Genomic DNA, 15,471 nt, shown 5'->3' with positions numbered 1-15,471 from the left:
AAAACCACAATGAGATGTCACCTTATGCCTGTTAGGATGGCTATTTAAGAAGAGATAACAAATGGTGGTGAGGACATGCAGAACAAGGGATCCTGGTACACTATGGGTGGAAATGTAAATTGGCCCAAATATTATGAAAAACTGAATGAAATTCCTCAAAAAATTTAAAAATCTAACTACCTTTGATCCAGCAGTCCCACTTTTGGATATATATCCCAAGGAAACAAAACTGCTCTTTTGAAAAGACATCTATACTCCTTGTTTATTGCAACATTATTCACAACAGCCAAGATATGGAAATAACCTACGTGTCCAGCAATGGATTAGTAGACAAACAAAATGTCACACACACACAAACGCAATATTCATAAAAAAGAGTAAAATACTATCATTTGTGACAACATGGATAAACACAGAGGGCATTATACTAAGTTAAATAAACCAGATAAGGAAATGGTATGATTGATATATGGTAACCATATGTCAAATTCATAGAGGCAGAGTGTAAAATGGTAGTTACCAAGGGCTGGAGTGTGGGGGGAATTAGGAGATGTGGTCATGGGGTGCAAATTTTTAGTTATAAGATAATATATTCCAAGGATCTAATGTACAGCATGGTGGGGAGTTGTCAATACTATACTGTATATGTGGAATAACAAAATGTGAGGAAATGATGTGTTAACTTTCAGGTGGTGATCATTTCACAATGTATACATATGTCAAATAATCACATTGTACACTTTAAATATATATATATATATATATATATATATATATATATATATATAAATTTTATTTTCTAATTATATTCCAACAAAGTTGAAAATTTTATATTTAAAAGCAAAAATAAAATATGGTTGATATCATCAGCTACAAAGAAAAGGAAAATCAAAATCATGCTAAGGTGTTGCTTCAAACCCAAGGATGGTTATAATAAAACAGATGTAAAATTACAAAGATATTGGTAAGCACGTGGAGAAACTGGAACATTTGAGCATTGCTGCAATTATGCATTGGTGTAAATGTAAAATTATGCTTCTATTGTGAAAACCAGTTTGGCAGTTCCTCAAAAAGTTAAGCATAGAGTTACCATATGACCCAGCAATTCTATTCTTCGATATATATCCCAAATAACACCTCCCCCTGAAAGAACCCCCCCACACACACAAACCATTATTGTTGATAGAAATACCTTTACACAATAACTAAAATGTAGAAACAACCCAAGCTTCTATCAATAGAAGAATGATGAAAAAATTGTAATACACACACAGATGCACATGCACACACACAGACACAAAAATATCATTTAGCCATAGAAAGAAATGATATACTGATACATGCTCAATGTGGAAGAAGCTCAGAAAAATTATGCTCAGTGAAAAAAAAGTCAGACACAAAAGGTCATAAAAATTCCACTTGTACAAAATATCCATAATTTGTAAATTCATAGAGACTGAAACAGATTAGTGGTTGCCAGGAACTAGGGAGAGGTGGATGAGTTAGGCAATTGGAGATAATTTCTTAGTGGGTAAAAGGTTATATTTTGGGTTGATTAAAATATTTCAAGGCTAGGTAGAGGTATTGCTTCCATGACTTTGTGAAAATATTAAATGCCACTGAGTCATGTTTTAAAGCACTAAGTTATATGTTTTGTAAAATTTAATTCAACTAAAATAAGCAGCTAAAAATATTTTTTTAAATAAATAAAGGCATATGGATTTAAACAGGAGTTTATTTGAACATGACATGAGGGTGTACATAGAAAATTCTTAGGAATCTGCAATAAAAGATGAAATAAATGAGTGACTTCAACAAGTTTATAAGATGTAAGAGGAAAATACACATATTACTTGTCCTTTTCTATTTTGATTATAAATTATTTAAAAGTGAAAGGAATCATATCATTTATGTTAGTATAAAGTATTTGAAAGTAAAAGAAATCATTAGTATAAAGTATGAAAATATGTAAAATATATGTAGTAAAATATGTGCAAGATTAGTATGGTTAAGCCAAAAAAAATATTGTGAGTGAAATTTAAGATCTAAATAAATAGCATGACATACCATGTTCATGGAGAAACAAAAGACTCAACATCGTCAAAGTCTTTTGTCTTCAATCTAATCTATAGGCTCAAGCAATTCAATCAAAGTCCAAATAGTTTTGTTTGTTTTTTTCTTAAGAAATGGTCGATTTGATCCTAAAATTTGTATGGGAATGCAAAAAAAAAAAAAAAAAATCTAGACTATTCAAATTAGTTTTTAAAAATAACAGGCATGAAAGATTTATGGTACCTGATTTCCAGGCTCGCTATAAAATGATAATAATATAGAGGCATTTGAATATGGATATTCAAATTCATAGGGTTGATAAAAAAGAATAGAGGGTCCAGAAAGAAGCCTTCACATATGGGCTACACTGCTTTTCAATAAAGGTGACAAGACAAATCAATGAAGAAAGAAAAGTCTTCTCAACAAAAGATATGGAATGACTTCATGGAAAACAGTCATAGTCAATTATTACCTCATCTTTCTCTTTCTTTCTCTCTCTCTCTCACACACACACACACACACACACACACACACACACACAAACACTATCTCAAAATGGATCATAGACCTAAACATAGGAAGTTCATATTATAAACATAAATTACTTAAACAAAAATCATAAATCTTTTAGACAAAAAATGTAGGAGAAAATCTTCAAGTCATGAAAGATTTCTTGGATAAAATACAAAAAGCAAAAGACCTAAAGGGAAAAGTTAATAATTTAAAATTCAAAACTTCTGTTTTTCATTAGGAAAACGAAACTGTAAGCACAGAATAGAAAAATATATTCCCAATACATGTATTTTATAATTTTTCAAGGAATTAAAAAAATTATTGGTGCATTATAATCATACATAATAATGGTTTTCATTTTGCTATATTCACCATGCACATAACATAATTTGATCTATCTCATTCCCTTCCCCACTTCCCTTTCCCTTGCTTTACCTATCCCCCTTCTATTATTATTATTACTATTTTTATTATTATTTTAATTAGTGCTGTGTAATTACACACATATAAGCAGGATTCACTGTGGTAAATCTGCACATGGATGTAGCATAATTCAGTGTGTTCATTCCCTAGTACTACCCCATGCTCCCTCCTTCCTCCTCTTCATCCCCTCCCTCTATTGTCTTCCTTCTATTTTCATCAGAACCCCAACCCTTTTCTCTCTCTCTGGCTTCTGCATGTGAAAATAAACATTTGACCCTAGACTTTCTGAGTTTGGCTTGTTATAATCCAGAGTATGTAAAGAACTTACACCAGCTTAAGAGAGGCAACAACCCAATAAAAAGATTGGCAAAAAAAAAAAAAATCAACAGATGTTTCACAGGAATATACATGAATGACTAACAGCTACCTGAAAAGATTCTCAACACCATTAGGCATCGGAGAATTGCAAATTAAAACCACACTGTGAGATACTTTTGTTGTACCGGTTAGAATGACTGAAATTAAAAAAGACACAACACCCAATGTTGGTAAGGATTTGGAGCTATTGGAACTCTTCTCTCACACATTTGCAGGGGGGGGATGTGTAATTTTGCAAACACTTTGGAAAAATGGTTTCCTAAAAATATAAATACGCCCTTCTGTACACGAAACATGGCAATGTCCTTTCTAGTGTCCGTCCTGTGCATATTCTAGACATGGCTATGTCCGGCATGTGCACAAGGAAACAAGTTCAAAGATTCTCCACACAGCCCTGCTTGTAATAATGAGTAAATGAAAACAAATTGCCCTCCTCAGGGGACTAACAAACTGGTTTATTCATACAGTGGAATACTGTACAATAATTACAATGAATGGCCTGGAGCCCCATAGATCAAGATGGATAAACCTCAAAATCAAAGTCGAGTGAAGAAAATTAGTTGCAATAGGATATGTATTATTTATAGATAAACACATAAACAGTAAAAACCATAAAACACAATTTGGTATAAATTACACCAACCTCAAGTTATCAGATATTGTGGGCCTGAGAGATGGGGGAGGATACAGGTGGGGCATGGCCTGTATCTAAAATATTTCAGTGACTGGGGTTGTGGCTCAGTGGTAGAGCACTTGCCCCTTGGTAGAGCACATGCCTCTTTCTTGCTTCTGCATGTGAGAGTAAACAATCGACCATAGAACCACTGGGTTTGAGCCTCAGCACCACATAAAAATAAATAAATAAATGCATAAAGATATTGTGTCCATCTACAACTAAAAAAATAATATTAAAAATACTTTCTTTTAAAACAGTAGAACCAAAACAAATATGTCAGCATGTTAACTGTTCAATTCCAGATGTGGGAACACAAGGGTCTATTATATTTTAGAAGTTTCCCTGTTTTTATAAATCGTACCATAAGATAGGTAGAGACGGGTCTGTCCTCAGGTAAAGGGTCAGGGTGCCTGATGGTTTGCTAAGCCCCGCTCTTGGCAATGCAAAGTCCCATGTGACTTCCATTCTGCCTTCCAGAAAGGAATCAGAAAATACACCTGGAGACAATGCCAGAGAGAATGGTGTACGATTCTGGAAACGGCAGCTTCCTACATTCGGTAGCTGTCACTTCCACTTCGATACGTGACAGCAATCAGCAATAAAAGTCTCAGAACCAAAAGGGCCTACGGGCCTGTCTTCAGGAACTGCAGGGACATGGGAACTGGGGAGGCTGTTTCACTCTTCAGCCAGAGTTGGAGAGAGAGCCGAGCAGCAGAGTGGATATGGTTTCAGTTAAAGGGGCAGAAAAAGGAGAGTGGGACCCTGGTGTGGGGTAGCGGAGGCGAGCTGAGTGGACCCTGAGAGCAGCCACGGTTCTACGTGGATACCTGGGATGTGTATAACCACATTTGCATAGGCATTTATAGAATTCTCCTGAGTCCTACCTTGCTGTGTTATTTCAACATTCTTTTTTTTTTAAAAAATTAAAATTTGTTCTAATTAGTTATATATTACAGTAGAATGCATTTATGCACTTTGATATATTTAAATGGGGTATAATTTCTCATTTTTCTGATTGTACATGTTGTAGAATAATGTAATAATGTCTGTTTCATTCTACTATCCTTCCTATCCCCATATCCCCTCCCCTCCCTTCACTCCCCTCTACCTAATCTAAAGTAACTCTATTCTTCCCTAGTGCACGTCCCCCCACCAAGAGATGAATGGATAAAGACAATGTGGTATCTATAGTTAATGGAATATTACTCAGCTTTAAAGAAGAATGAAATTATGGCATTTGCCAGTAAATGGATAGAGTTGGAGAATATCATGCTAAGCGAAATAAGCCAATCCCAAAACACCAAAGACTGAATATTTTCTTTGATATGTGAATGCTATTTCAGTATTCATCTAATACAATATCTTCTAAGTTCCTTGACCTTCTCAACTTGGATGAACATTGCTCCCATTCTTAGATGACCACATCAAACCTACTGCTTATCATCTGCTTGCTTCTTAGTGTGAAAATTTTAAATCTGTTGTCTATTTCTTTGCCAATTTTGCTCTTCACTCCCATCGATGTCTCTAGTGTCTTAGATTCCCCATTTTTTTTTTCCGTTTATCAACTACATTTTCCTTCTTGCTATTTGAATTATTTACTTGCAATATTAACTTCTTCACTGCTACATTTTAATGTGGCACTCTTTCCAAATCCAATCTCCAGTCCCCATTCCCTGCCTCTAAACATGCATGGCTGAGTAGAGCAGAAGGAAATCGTACAACCACCAGGATGGACGTCATGGGAAATCTGCAGTTTCCAATATGGCCTGAACTTTCAATTCTGTTGAGAGAACTTTTCCTTTGGTTCCTGAAGAATGCACTCCCAGTATTACCACGGAAGGAACTTCACAACAACCTGTTTCTTAATCACGCTTTCCAGTGCCTTCGGCTTTCCACATCACAAAGAATAAGGAGAGTGTGAGGTGTGAGTGAACCCCACCCGGGTCTAGACCCACATGGGGAGGGGAACTTGCTAATCATCTCTAAGTACGAGACCCCCCTGTCCAAGGTTTGTCATTGGCAGCTCCTTTGGACCTTTGTTCCTTCTGTTCAATTCCCTCCAGATCAACTTATTCTCTTTTGTTTCTTTTCCTTTGATCTAAATGTTCTCAAGTCTCTCCCATCTTAAAAAATCAATTAATAAAACAAGCAAAAACATTTTTAAAAATCCTCCACACTTCTTCCTCATTGCTGAGTTCCACTTTAAAACTCTCCAATGTGTTTCTCATGGCTAAGCTTCAATGTATATATTTTTAATTCTAATTTTTCTAAACTTATACATACATACCATCTATACACACGTGTATGTGGTGTGAATGGAGCGAAGGTGTGTGTGTGTGTGTGTGTGTGTGTGTACATACCACCTCTCACATGCCCCACAAATCACAGCCTGCACTTTTGCTATTTCACTGCATCACTGAAAGTCCTCTGACAAGTCCCCAGTGACTTTTATGGTCAGGTCCAGTGACTACCTGTCTGTCCTTATTCTCCTGTGCCCCTGGCAGTATTTGATATTACTGATCAGTCCCCTCTTTAAGGGAATAATCCACTTCCTTGGTGTGATATCACATGATATAGTAAGAAATGTATATTTGTCCTCTGCCTACAGTTCCTGGCACAGAGCTCCTAAGATCCTCCTAATTTCCTAACTGGGGCGCTAGATGCATCTTTTGTCTCTAATATTTACTTTTCAACCTTGGTTCCTAATACAAAGATCTTAGTCCCTTGGAATTTCCTGGGTGATTAAAGGGCCTGGGGTTCTAATGAGTTGTGTCCTGGTGGGTGCCTGCCTGAGTGGGGGCTTGTCACCAGAAGGATCAAAGCCTGATTAGAAGCTTTGAACTTTCTGTCCTACCCCCATCTTCCAGGAGGAGAGTGAGGCCGCAGCCTGAGTCACTTCCCAGCTGTTGACGATAAGTTGTGGATTTTCTCAGTGATTCAGTTTCCTCATATATCAAAAAGGAGTGGTAATAACAGTACCTATGTGTAAAGTTGCTGGAGATTTAAACAAGTGCATGCAGAACATCGAGAGTGGCCCCCAGTAAACCCTCGGCAGCTCATGATCATCTCTACGTTACCATTAGCTCCTCGCCACCTTCAAAGCCACCGCGCTCACGAGGATGCTCATCTTCCCTTCCTCGGGCCTTCTGTCCCTTCTCTTCTTTGAGGAGGACTTCCTTAGGACCCTGCTGTGTGGTTCTGGTGCCCAGGTCCTGGTGTGGGAGTGGCCAGGGTGTCTCATAGCAGCCAGGCGAGAAACCAAAGGCATTGGTTAATTGGCTTCTAAGTGAGGCCAGCTGGGCAAGCAAAGCACTACAAAGGCCTGCAGGAGAGGGAAACAGGAGCCTGGGTCTGAAAGGAAGGCCCGCCACAGGGTGGATCCAGACAATGAAGAGCTTTTCAAGGTGGAGCTGGAGCTGTTCCCAAGGCAGAACATGAAATCGAATAAAGGGAAAACACTTCACAGCAATAGTCTCCTAATGCAGTGTTTTGCAACCTGTGCTGTATATTAATATCCCCGAGAGGCACTGCAGACCTACCAAAGGCTGGGCCCAGCCCAGGTGGATGTAATCAGAATCTCAGGGTTGGGGTTGGGGGTGCAACTCTTCTTCTTTTTTTTTTTTTTCAATTTCACAGGAAATTCTAATGTGTGGCATGTGTCAAAATTAAGAACCAGTGTCTTAACTGTCCCCCAATTTCAACCACTTATTCTCCAACTCCACCCTCATCCACATGCGCCCAGCTCTCACCAGTTTTGCATAAGGCAAGCTGGTTTGTCAGTATCTAGCCTTACAGCTTTCAGGAGCTCTCCATAATCCCACAGGATAAAAATCCCAACTCCCTAACATATAAAAAGCATTTTCTGATGAGGTCATTATCTGCTTTCTGTTGATATGTTTTTTCCTAGCTCTTAGTTCAGCGATGTCACAATGGTGGGGACATTTACACCGTGGAAATAGGCAGATGATACAAATTAGAGCTCCCCACTCCTGCCCTGCCGAGTTACTTGTTAAAAAGTGTTTTACCTTAGTATAAAATAGTGATTAACAGAGGTTGGGAAGGTGTATGTGTGATAAGGGGAGATTGCCTTTGATCAGTGCACCCTGTATGCATGTGTGGAAGTATCACACTGAACCCCATCAGCATGCATAATTAATACATGTTCATCACAAATAATTGTTTTAAAAAGTTTTCCAGCATACCAACTGCTTTCTCCCACATTGAAATGTTAGACATACGCCCTTGAAATATTAGACAACTTGAACTTTTTAGAACAATGTTCAGATGTTGTTTCTTATGATATTTTTGTCTTGCCTTACTAACTGCACACTTTGTACTTATCCTTCTAGTCCCAGCTCAAACATCACCCTCTTGGTGAATCTTCCTGTCCACCGAGAAGAGCGGGTCACGTCCTTCCCTGGTATGACATTTAGCAATTGTGTTTTTGCTGTGTTTAATAACCTGAATTGTTTGTAGACTCACTTTTCAAAAAGCATACTCTGAAAGGCCATGCCTCACTCATCTTTAGATCCCCCTAACCTACTGTAATTGTAATGCCTGGCACAAAATAGACACTCAATGGTTGTGTTTTTCTTTTTCTTTGTACCAGTGATTGAACCCAGGGGTTTCTAACCACTGAGTCACATCCCCAGCCCTTTTTACTTTTTATTTTGAGACAGGCTCTCGCTAGGTTGCCTAGAGCCTATTAACTTACTGAGGCTGGCTTTGAACTTGCGATCCTCCTGACTCAGCCTCCCGAGCTGCTGGGATTACAAGTGTGCACCACTGCTCCCAGTTTAACAGTTGTTTCTTTAATGAACAAATAGCTTAATAAATGGGGATGTGACTCAACCCAGTTGGAGGGGAATTTTGAGAACAGAGAAGGGCTTGGAGAAATATCAAAATTTCTCATTTTGGAGGGTATTTAATGCCAGATCTGGACTTTGTCTCATAGTAAATGAAGAACCGCTGAAGTTTCTCTGACAAGGGCAGTGACCTGTAAAAGGCCATGTTTACAATGATTAATCTGACAGCAGTCAGTGCTCACGATGGACTTGAGAAAGCAGGAACCAGATGCAGAGACCGTGGTCAAGGACCAGAGCTGCCAACAAAGAGGCAGAACTAGAAGGTGGGCTCAGCTGAGCCACACCGACCACCACGCTGGAATCTGGGGGTGTGTCTGGAGAGCGCGGATGTGATGCTGAGAAGCCCAGAAATAACAGGAAGATTTTGGTTGGTTTGCTCCCCGAAGCACAGAAAACAGAGGGGCACATGATGGCTCTCTTCAAATCTTTGACAATCACTCCCAGGGGAACGGGAATTGGCCAATTTATTTCTGTATTCTGAATTGCCTAGAGGTCAGATCTAAGACAAATATAAGGAGAATTTTATGTCCATTAGACATGCCTAAAAATGGAACAGGCTGCCTAAAGAAGCAGTAGGTGCCTTGTCACAGGAAATGATAAGCAGGGCACTTGGTGCAGATGTTATAAAGGGAGTTCAAGAATTAGATCGGGGCACTCTTTTCAACACTTGAGATTCGATTATTTTAGGATGTTTTTATTCCCTGAGAGTTTCAGTACGTGCACTTGCACGTACAACGTCTAGCCATTGGAGTTCCTGACCTAGGGCTGAGAAAAATTCAGAGGGCAGAATCAGGTCCAGGGCTGGTGGCATTATATACACCACGATTATTCCAGAGAACACCAACCAACGCCAAAAGGCAGCTACTCTGGAAAAAAGTCTCTGAGTCCTTCCAGAGACACTAATGGAATATGAGAGGGCATCTGGAGGTCATCAGGCAGATGACCACATCGACTTTCCTTCCCCTCGTCTTTCTCTTCTCCTTTCCTCTCCAAGGTGGCCCTCTTGGCCTCAGAAGATGATCTTATGTTTTCCTCATCAAACAACAGGGCCTTCCTCAAATTCTTTTTCTCTGGCTCAAAATATCTTCTGCCTCTTTGGCCCTTTTTTGCCATGACATGCCCCTCCACATTTGGTCTTGATCCTCATCTCCTCTCCCACTTCTTCATCTCTCTTGATACCCAATCTTTCTGGTCTAGCAGCCCCAAACATTCGCCATCATTCTTATCCTAGAACAACAACAACAAAAAATCCCAAAATGACTGCTCAACTGAACAGTGAGGGATCTACCTTGATGACAGGTTCACCCCTCACTCCTTTCTTGCAGTCATGCTTTGGCCCCACAGTGACTGAGGGACCCTGTATAATACACAGAAAGAGGAAGATTTGGGTTCAGTATCTGGATCAGAGTCATATTTGTTATAAGGAACAGATGAGCTAATAGATTTTTTTAAAAAGACAATTTAATCCCCCAGAGTTAGTGTTCCTGAAATTGCTGCCACTAAAATGAAGAGAGACACTTTTCGTCCCCGGCCTCCATGGCCTTTTCTCCATTCTGAGATCATAACTTCTTGGCCACAGTTGAACCTCCTGGCCCTGCCCTCCTCTGTGAAATGCTTTATTCCCAGGGTTTCCTCTTCATTTGTTTCTAGTGGATTAACATCTTCTCCCCAGTTCCCTCTCTGGTTCCTCTCTGCCCCAATGTCAATATTCCAATATGTTCTCTTCCCCTTTCTGCTGTTAGCCTTTCACTCCTAAGTGCTGTTATTCTTTCACTTAGAATTGGAAAAATAATCTCTCTCTCAAGGATCCAACTATTCCTTCCGGGTGTACAACCGGCCCAGACATCTCTCCTAAGCTTTGGGCCAAGGTTTACAATCCTGCTGGATTTCTCCTCTGGTTTTCCTGCCAGGAACTCAAACTCTTTATTGTTGTCACAAGGTAAATCAATACATCTTTGTAGGGCCTCTGACAAAGTGGCTTGAAAAGGCCAGGCACTGGAAGGTTATTGGCTGGCTTTGCAAAGGAGGCACTTGTCATCAGGGACCATCTCCCAAATGCCAATCAGAGAGAACAATCCCTTTTATGGAAACTTCATGTTGCAAATTATAGCATCTGCATACCAAGTAGAAGGGGTACTATCCACTCCCAAAGCTCTGGGTACTGCTAAGGCATTTTACAGACTGAAAACCCTTGGATAGTACCTGTCTCTCTAGGTTCTAGACCCATTCTCTACTTGCCCCTTGGTATGGCCAGGTAACTGACAAACTGACTTCCTTGGTCACTCCCAAAGCCTCCCTGATGGGTAAAAAAAATGTGATCGTCAAAAGAGTAATAAGAACAATTCTTATCTGATATCCTTTCCTTGACCTGAACCACAGAAAACCATCAATCTGGTCCACAAATTCAGTCTCTCATGAAAATTCTGTGTCACATCAAATATTAAAAGTCCATTCTTCTATCATAGAAAACACACACGAACTTTCCGTAATTTATGTAAGTGGTGTATAATGTAATAACTGTTAGTTTTATTTCCCTGCTTCCTGTTTCTCTATCAGACTGTTAGTGGCATGGGGACAGGGGCGCTGTAATTCTCATTTTTATAACCCAACACTATGCCTTATTCACCAATGCACCCATACACATATGAAATTCTACATTCTACATTAAGTAGAAAATATCTAGGTGGGTGGTATGGGAACATTGGTTTTAAAATGCGATCAAGAAGGATCATGCATGGTGTTTTTTGTATTAAACGGAGTGGGGCATTTTCCACATAGTATGTTGTGGTTGGGTCTGAAGGGACCAACCCCTGATACCCACCTGTTAGTCCCAGGGAACTCTTTCTGGTCCCATCAGTCTGGTTGTCTCACCACTTTGCATTGATCAGGACCCATTCTCTACTAGCCCCTTGGTATGGCCAGGTAACTGCCAAAGAGTGGTGTGCTGGGGGCAGTTCCCATCGGCTAGTGACATGCCACTGTGCAATCTCCTCCCCAGTCTGTGCCATGATATTGGGTTGGCAGATTTAGAATGGCAATGTGGGAGTATTTACATCATGGAGACCGGCAAACACTACAAGTCAGGGCTTTCTTTTCCCCCAGAGAGCCAGCTGTAAAACATTTACCAGCATACCACCGTTGCCAACAGTGTTCCTCTTTATCTTTTTGCATGACCGGCTTTTCTAATCCATAAATTTCAGCTCAGATATCACCTCTTTCAAAAGATATTTTATATTTTGAAGTTACCCCCCCCCACCCACCCACACACAGTCCAATCACTTTCTATATCACTTTTTCCTTTGGAGCATTTATTTCAATCTGTAATAACCTTTTGCATGTATTTCATGTACTGGTTTATTGTTCATCTTTCTCCTTAGAAATCTTGCCTTGTCTCATTCATTGCTGTATTCCAGCATCTAATACAAGCCCAGCACACAGTTGGTGCTTCATAAATAAAAATCTGGCAGCCACATCAACGTTTATAGCAGCTCAATTCACAATAGCTAAACTGTGGAACCAATCTAGATGCCCTTCAATAGATGAATGGATTAAGAAACTGTGGTATATATACATAATGGAATATTACTCAGCATTAAAAGAGAATAAAATTATGGCATTTTCTGGCAAATGGATGGAGTTGGAGAATATCATGCTAAGTGAAGTAAGCCAATTCCCCCCCAAAAACAAAGGCCGAATGTTCTCTCTGATAAGTGGATGCTGATCCATAATGAGGGGTGGGGCATGGGGAAAATGGAGGAATTTTCATTGGGCAAAGAGGAGAGGAGAAGGGAGTATGGGAATTTCTCCAATACTCCAGAGAGCCCCATATATTTATCTTCATCACCAACATAAAAGTGCCCTTATTTCCTTTTGAGAAAGCAAAATCTCTAAGGCAGAAGTTTGTCATGATTAGAGCTGCTGGAAAGACTGGGTTGGCATCAATTTACCTCATCCAAACTGTATTTTTCTTCTCTGATGAGGTCAGAGAATTTATTATGTCACCCTTAGGGAAGTCGCCAACCGGGAATGAGAGAGGCCATGGCCCTGTCTCTTCCAGTGGGCTGAAGCAGAGGTAGCTTTCCTTGCATGGATGAATAGCTGTAAGCCACCTCTGCCCCGGTCTCCTGAAGAAGGCAAAAGAAGTTTTCTAATTTTTTTTTTTTTTTTGCCATGTGGGTCATTGAATTATGAATGAGACTGGACCTAGGGAACAGCAAGCCATGGTGGGATAGAGGGGTAGGGTCCATCCAAGAGGGGAAATCAAAACTTAACTTGCCTTCTTCTTGCACTGGGTCCTTCAGTGTGTTATCCTGTCCCACATCTTCAGTGGATCATCAATGCCTTTGGCAGTGATACCATCCTGGTGTCAAGAGGAATTCTTTCTTTTTAGTATGCTGCTCCTACTGCACTCAGGCAGCTTGGACACGGGGCCTGGCTGATCCAACTCAAATCCATGAGATCCAGTACATCTCTGGGCATTGACACGCAAGATAAAAGAAAGATTCATATTCATGATCTGCCTCAAAAGCAGGAGAGGCCATGAGGCATGGTGCATCCAAGAGGGTCTTCTGCAGACAGAGCTGAGGAGACTTGTCATCTGTGGGCAGAAGATGCCAAATACCCTACTTTCATGGTCTGAGTACTCCCTGGAGGGTTATGCCACTCACTAAAAGATGAAGGGAGCCACATTACAATCAGGAGCAGGGTGGGGATGAATCTGGAATCTTTGGATGTAGGTGTGGGATAGACAACAAAATCCTTATACTGAGAGCAGAAGATGCTTGAAGTCAGCTGCATGGTTCTCCATGAAAACCACAGAGGGGCTAAGAAGCCCCAGCATGGTAGGTATCCACCAGCCACGGCTTTTCCTCATGCAGGGATGCAAGATCAAGCACTAGTAGATTCTTTTTCTAGAAAGTCACATTCTTACTAGTCAACTCCTATATAAGGAAATAAACACTGGTGTTGAAATTAAAAAAAGAAAGAAAGAAAAAGAAAGGAAGAAAGAAAAGAAAAAGATTCAGACTGAATCTTAGATGGCCATTTTTAAAAGCTACGTGACCTTGGTTAAGTTGCCTGGTTCCTCTGAGCCTCATTTTTTCCACCAGTAAAATGGGAACAATCATAGACACACAAACACCCTACACTCTTCACAGAGTTTCTTGAGGGACAAATCAAATGAGATAGTACATATAGAAGCCATTTAAAGCCAAGGGCTATATGAACTCCAGGGACTGTGTGATCTGCCAGCCCCCTTCCCTTGTAGGAAGTGTCCCCATCTACTTGGAAATGTTTTTCCCCCAAATGAACCATGTGATTTGAATAAAGGCTGCGGTGTCATTCTGTATATGGGTGTCTTTCCAAAGTGAGGAACATCAAGGCCACTTTCTCTCATGGCTTCAAAGTTGATTGACATGGCTTCGCAGTTGATTGACATGGCTCTGGGGGGGGGCCTCTGAACTCCAGGAAGGCATTCAGAACCGACCCCAGAGCTTTAATCCTGCAATGAGAAGGAGCGGGAAGCAGTTCTCTCTCTGGGCCTGAAGCTGCTGATGTGAGGCACAGAGGCTGTTGGCAGCTCTGTTCCCTGATGCAAGGAGGGAGCCCGTCTGCTGGAAAAGAAAATAAAGCCACGCTCAAGGAGGAGGCAGGTGTGAAACATGCACAGAGAGTCGTGACAAGATATCTGGTTCAGATTTTTCTGAGAGTCCAAATGAATCCTTTCTTTCTCAATGGCTTGGAAGATATTCTATATTCTTCTAGCACATTTTTCTTTTTGCCTAAGCCAGCTTTAATTCTATTTCTGTCACAACCAAAAGAGACTCAACAGAGAGGTTGCCATTCACTATTCTGGTTCCCAGCTCCAGGTGGACCTTGGGTTTCATAATCTCATCTCTCTGCCTTACAGTCCACAGGGCTGCTTCTCCAGGGCCATGTCACTCACCTTGTTCTTCATCCATACCACGATCCATTTGTGAACCTTTCCGGGTGCCAGTCACCTGCTCAAGCCTCAGGGCTCTGTATATAATCTGAGGAAGACATTTGGATATCACCCCCAGGAAACTCACACAAGCACCATCCCTTTGAGGCTGTCGGTTCAAGGTCTAGTCCAAGTATTCAACTCTGATCCTCTCAACTACTTATTTCATTTTTCTGTACCTTGAGTTTTTGTAGGTTCCTTCAAATCCTTCATGGAATGAGGTAGGTTAGGTTATAATTCACTAAAAATTGCTGAGCTACTTTCAGCTGGGAACTATTGGGGAAAAGAAGACCTGTTCCTGCCCTGGAAATGCATACAGTCTTGTCAAGCAAACAATGCAAAGCTGGAGAAGAAGGCACAAAAGAAAAAAAAAAAAATATCACACCTGGCAAGTCACGGGGCCTAGATCATGAGTTTCATACAACCAGAGAAGGTAAGTCTTTGATAGATGAGGTTGTTTAGGGTACAATCCATACAAGGTGTAACCTGTTGGAATTATTTTGTTTGACCTGCATGGTATTTAATTATTTTTTTTAATTAGCACTTATCACTTGAGAATCAGATTATGTACTTAAAAACAAAAC

The sequence above is a fragment of the Marmota flaviventris genome, chromosome 9 (genome assembly GCF_047511675.1).
Source record: "Marmota flaviventris isolate mMarFla1 chromosome 9, mMarFla1.hap1, whole genome shotgun sequence".
Taxonomy (NCBI): domain Eukaryota; kingdom Metazoa; phylum Chordata; class Mammalia; order Rodentia; family Sciuridae; genus Marmota; species Marmota flaviventris.
Note: the sequence above shows the minus strand (reverse complement) of the source record.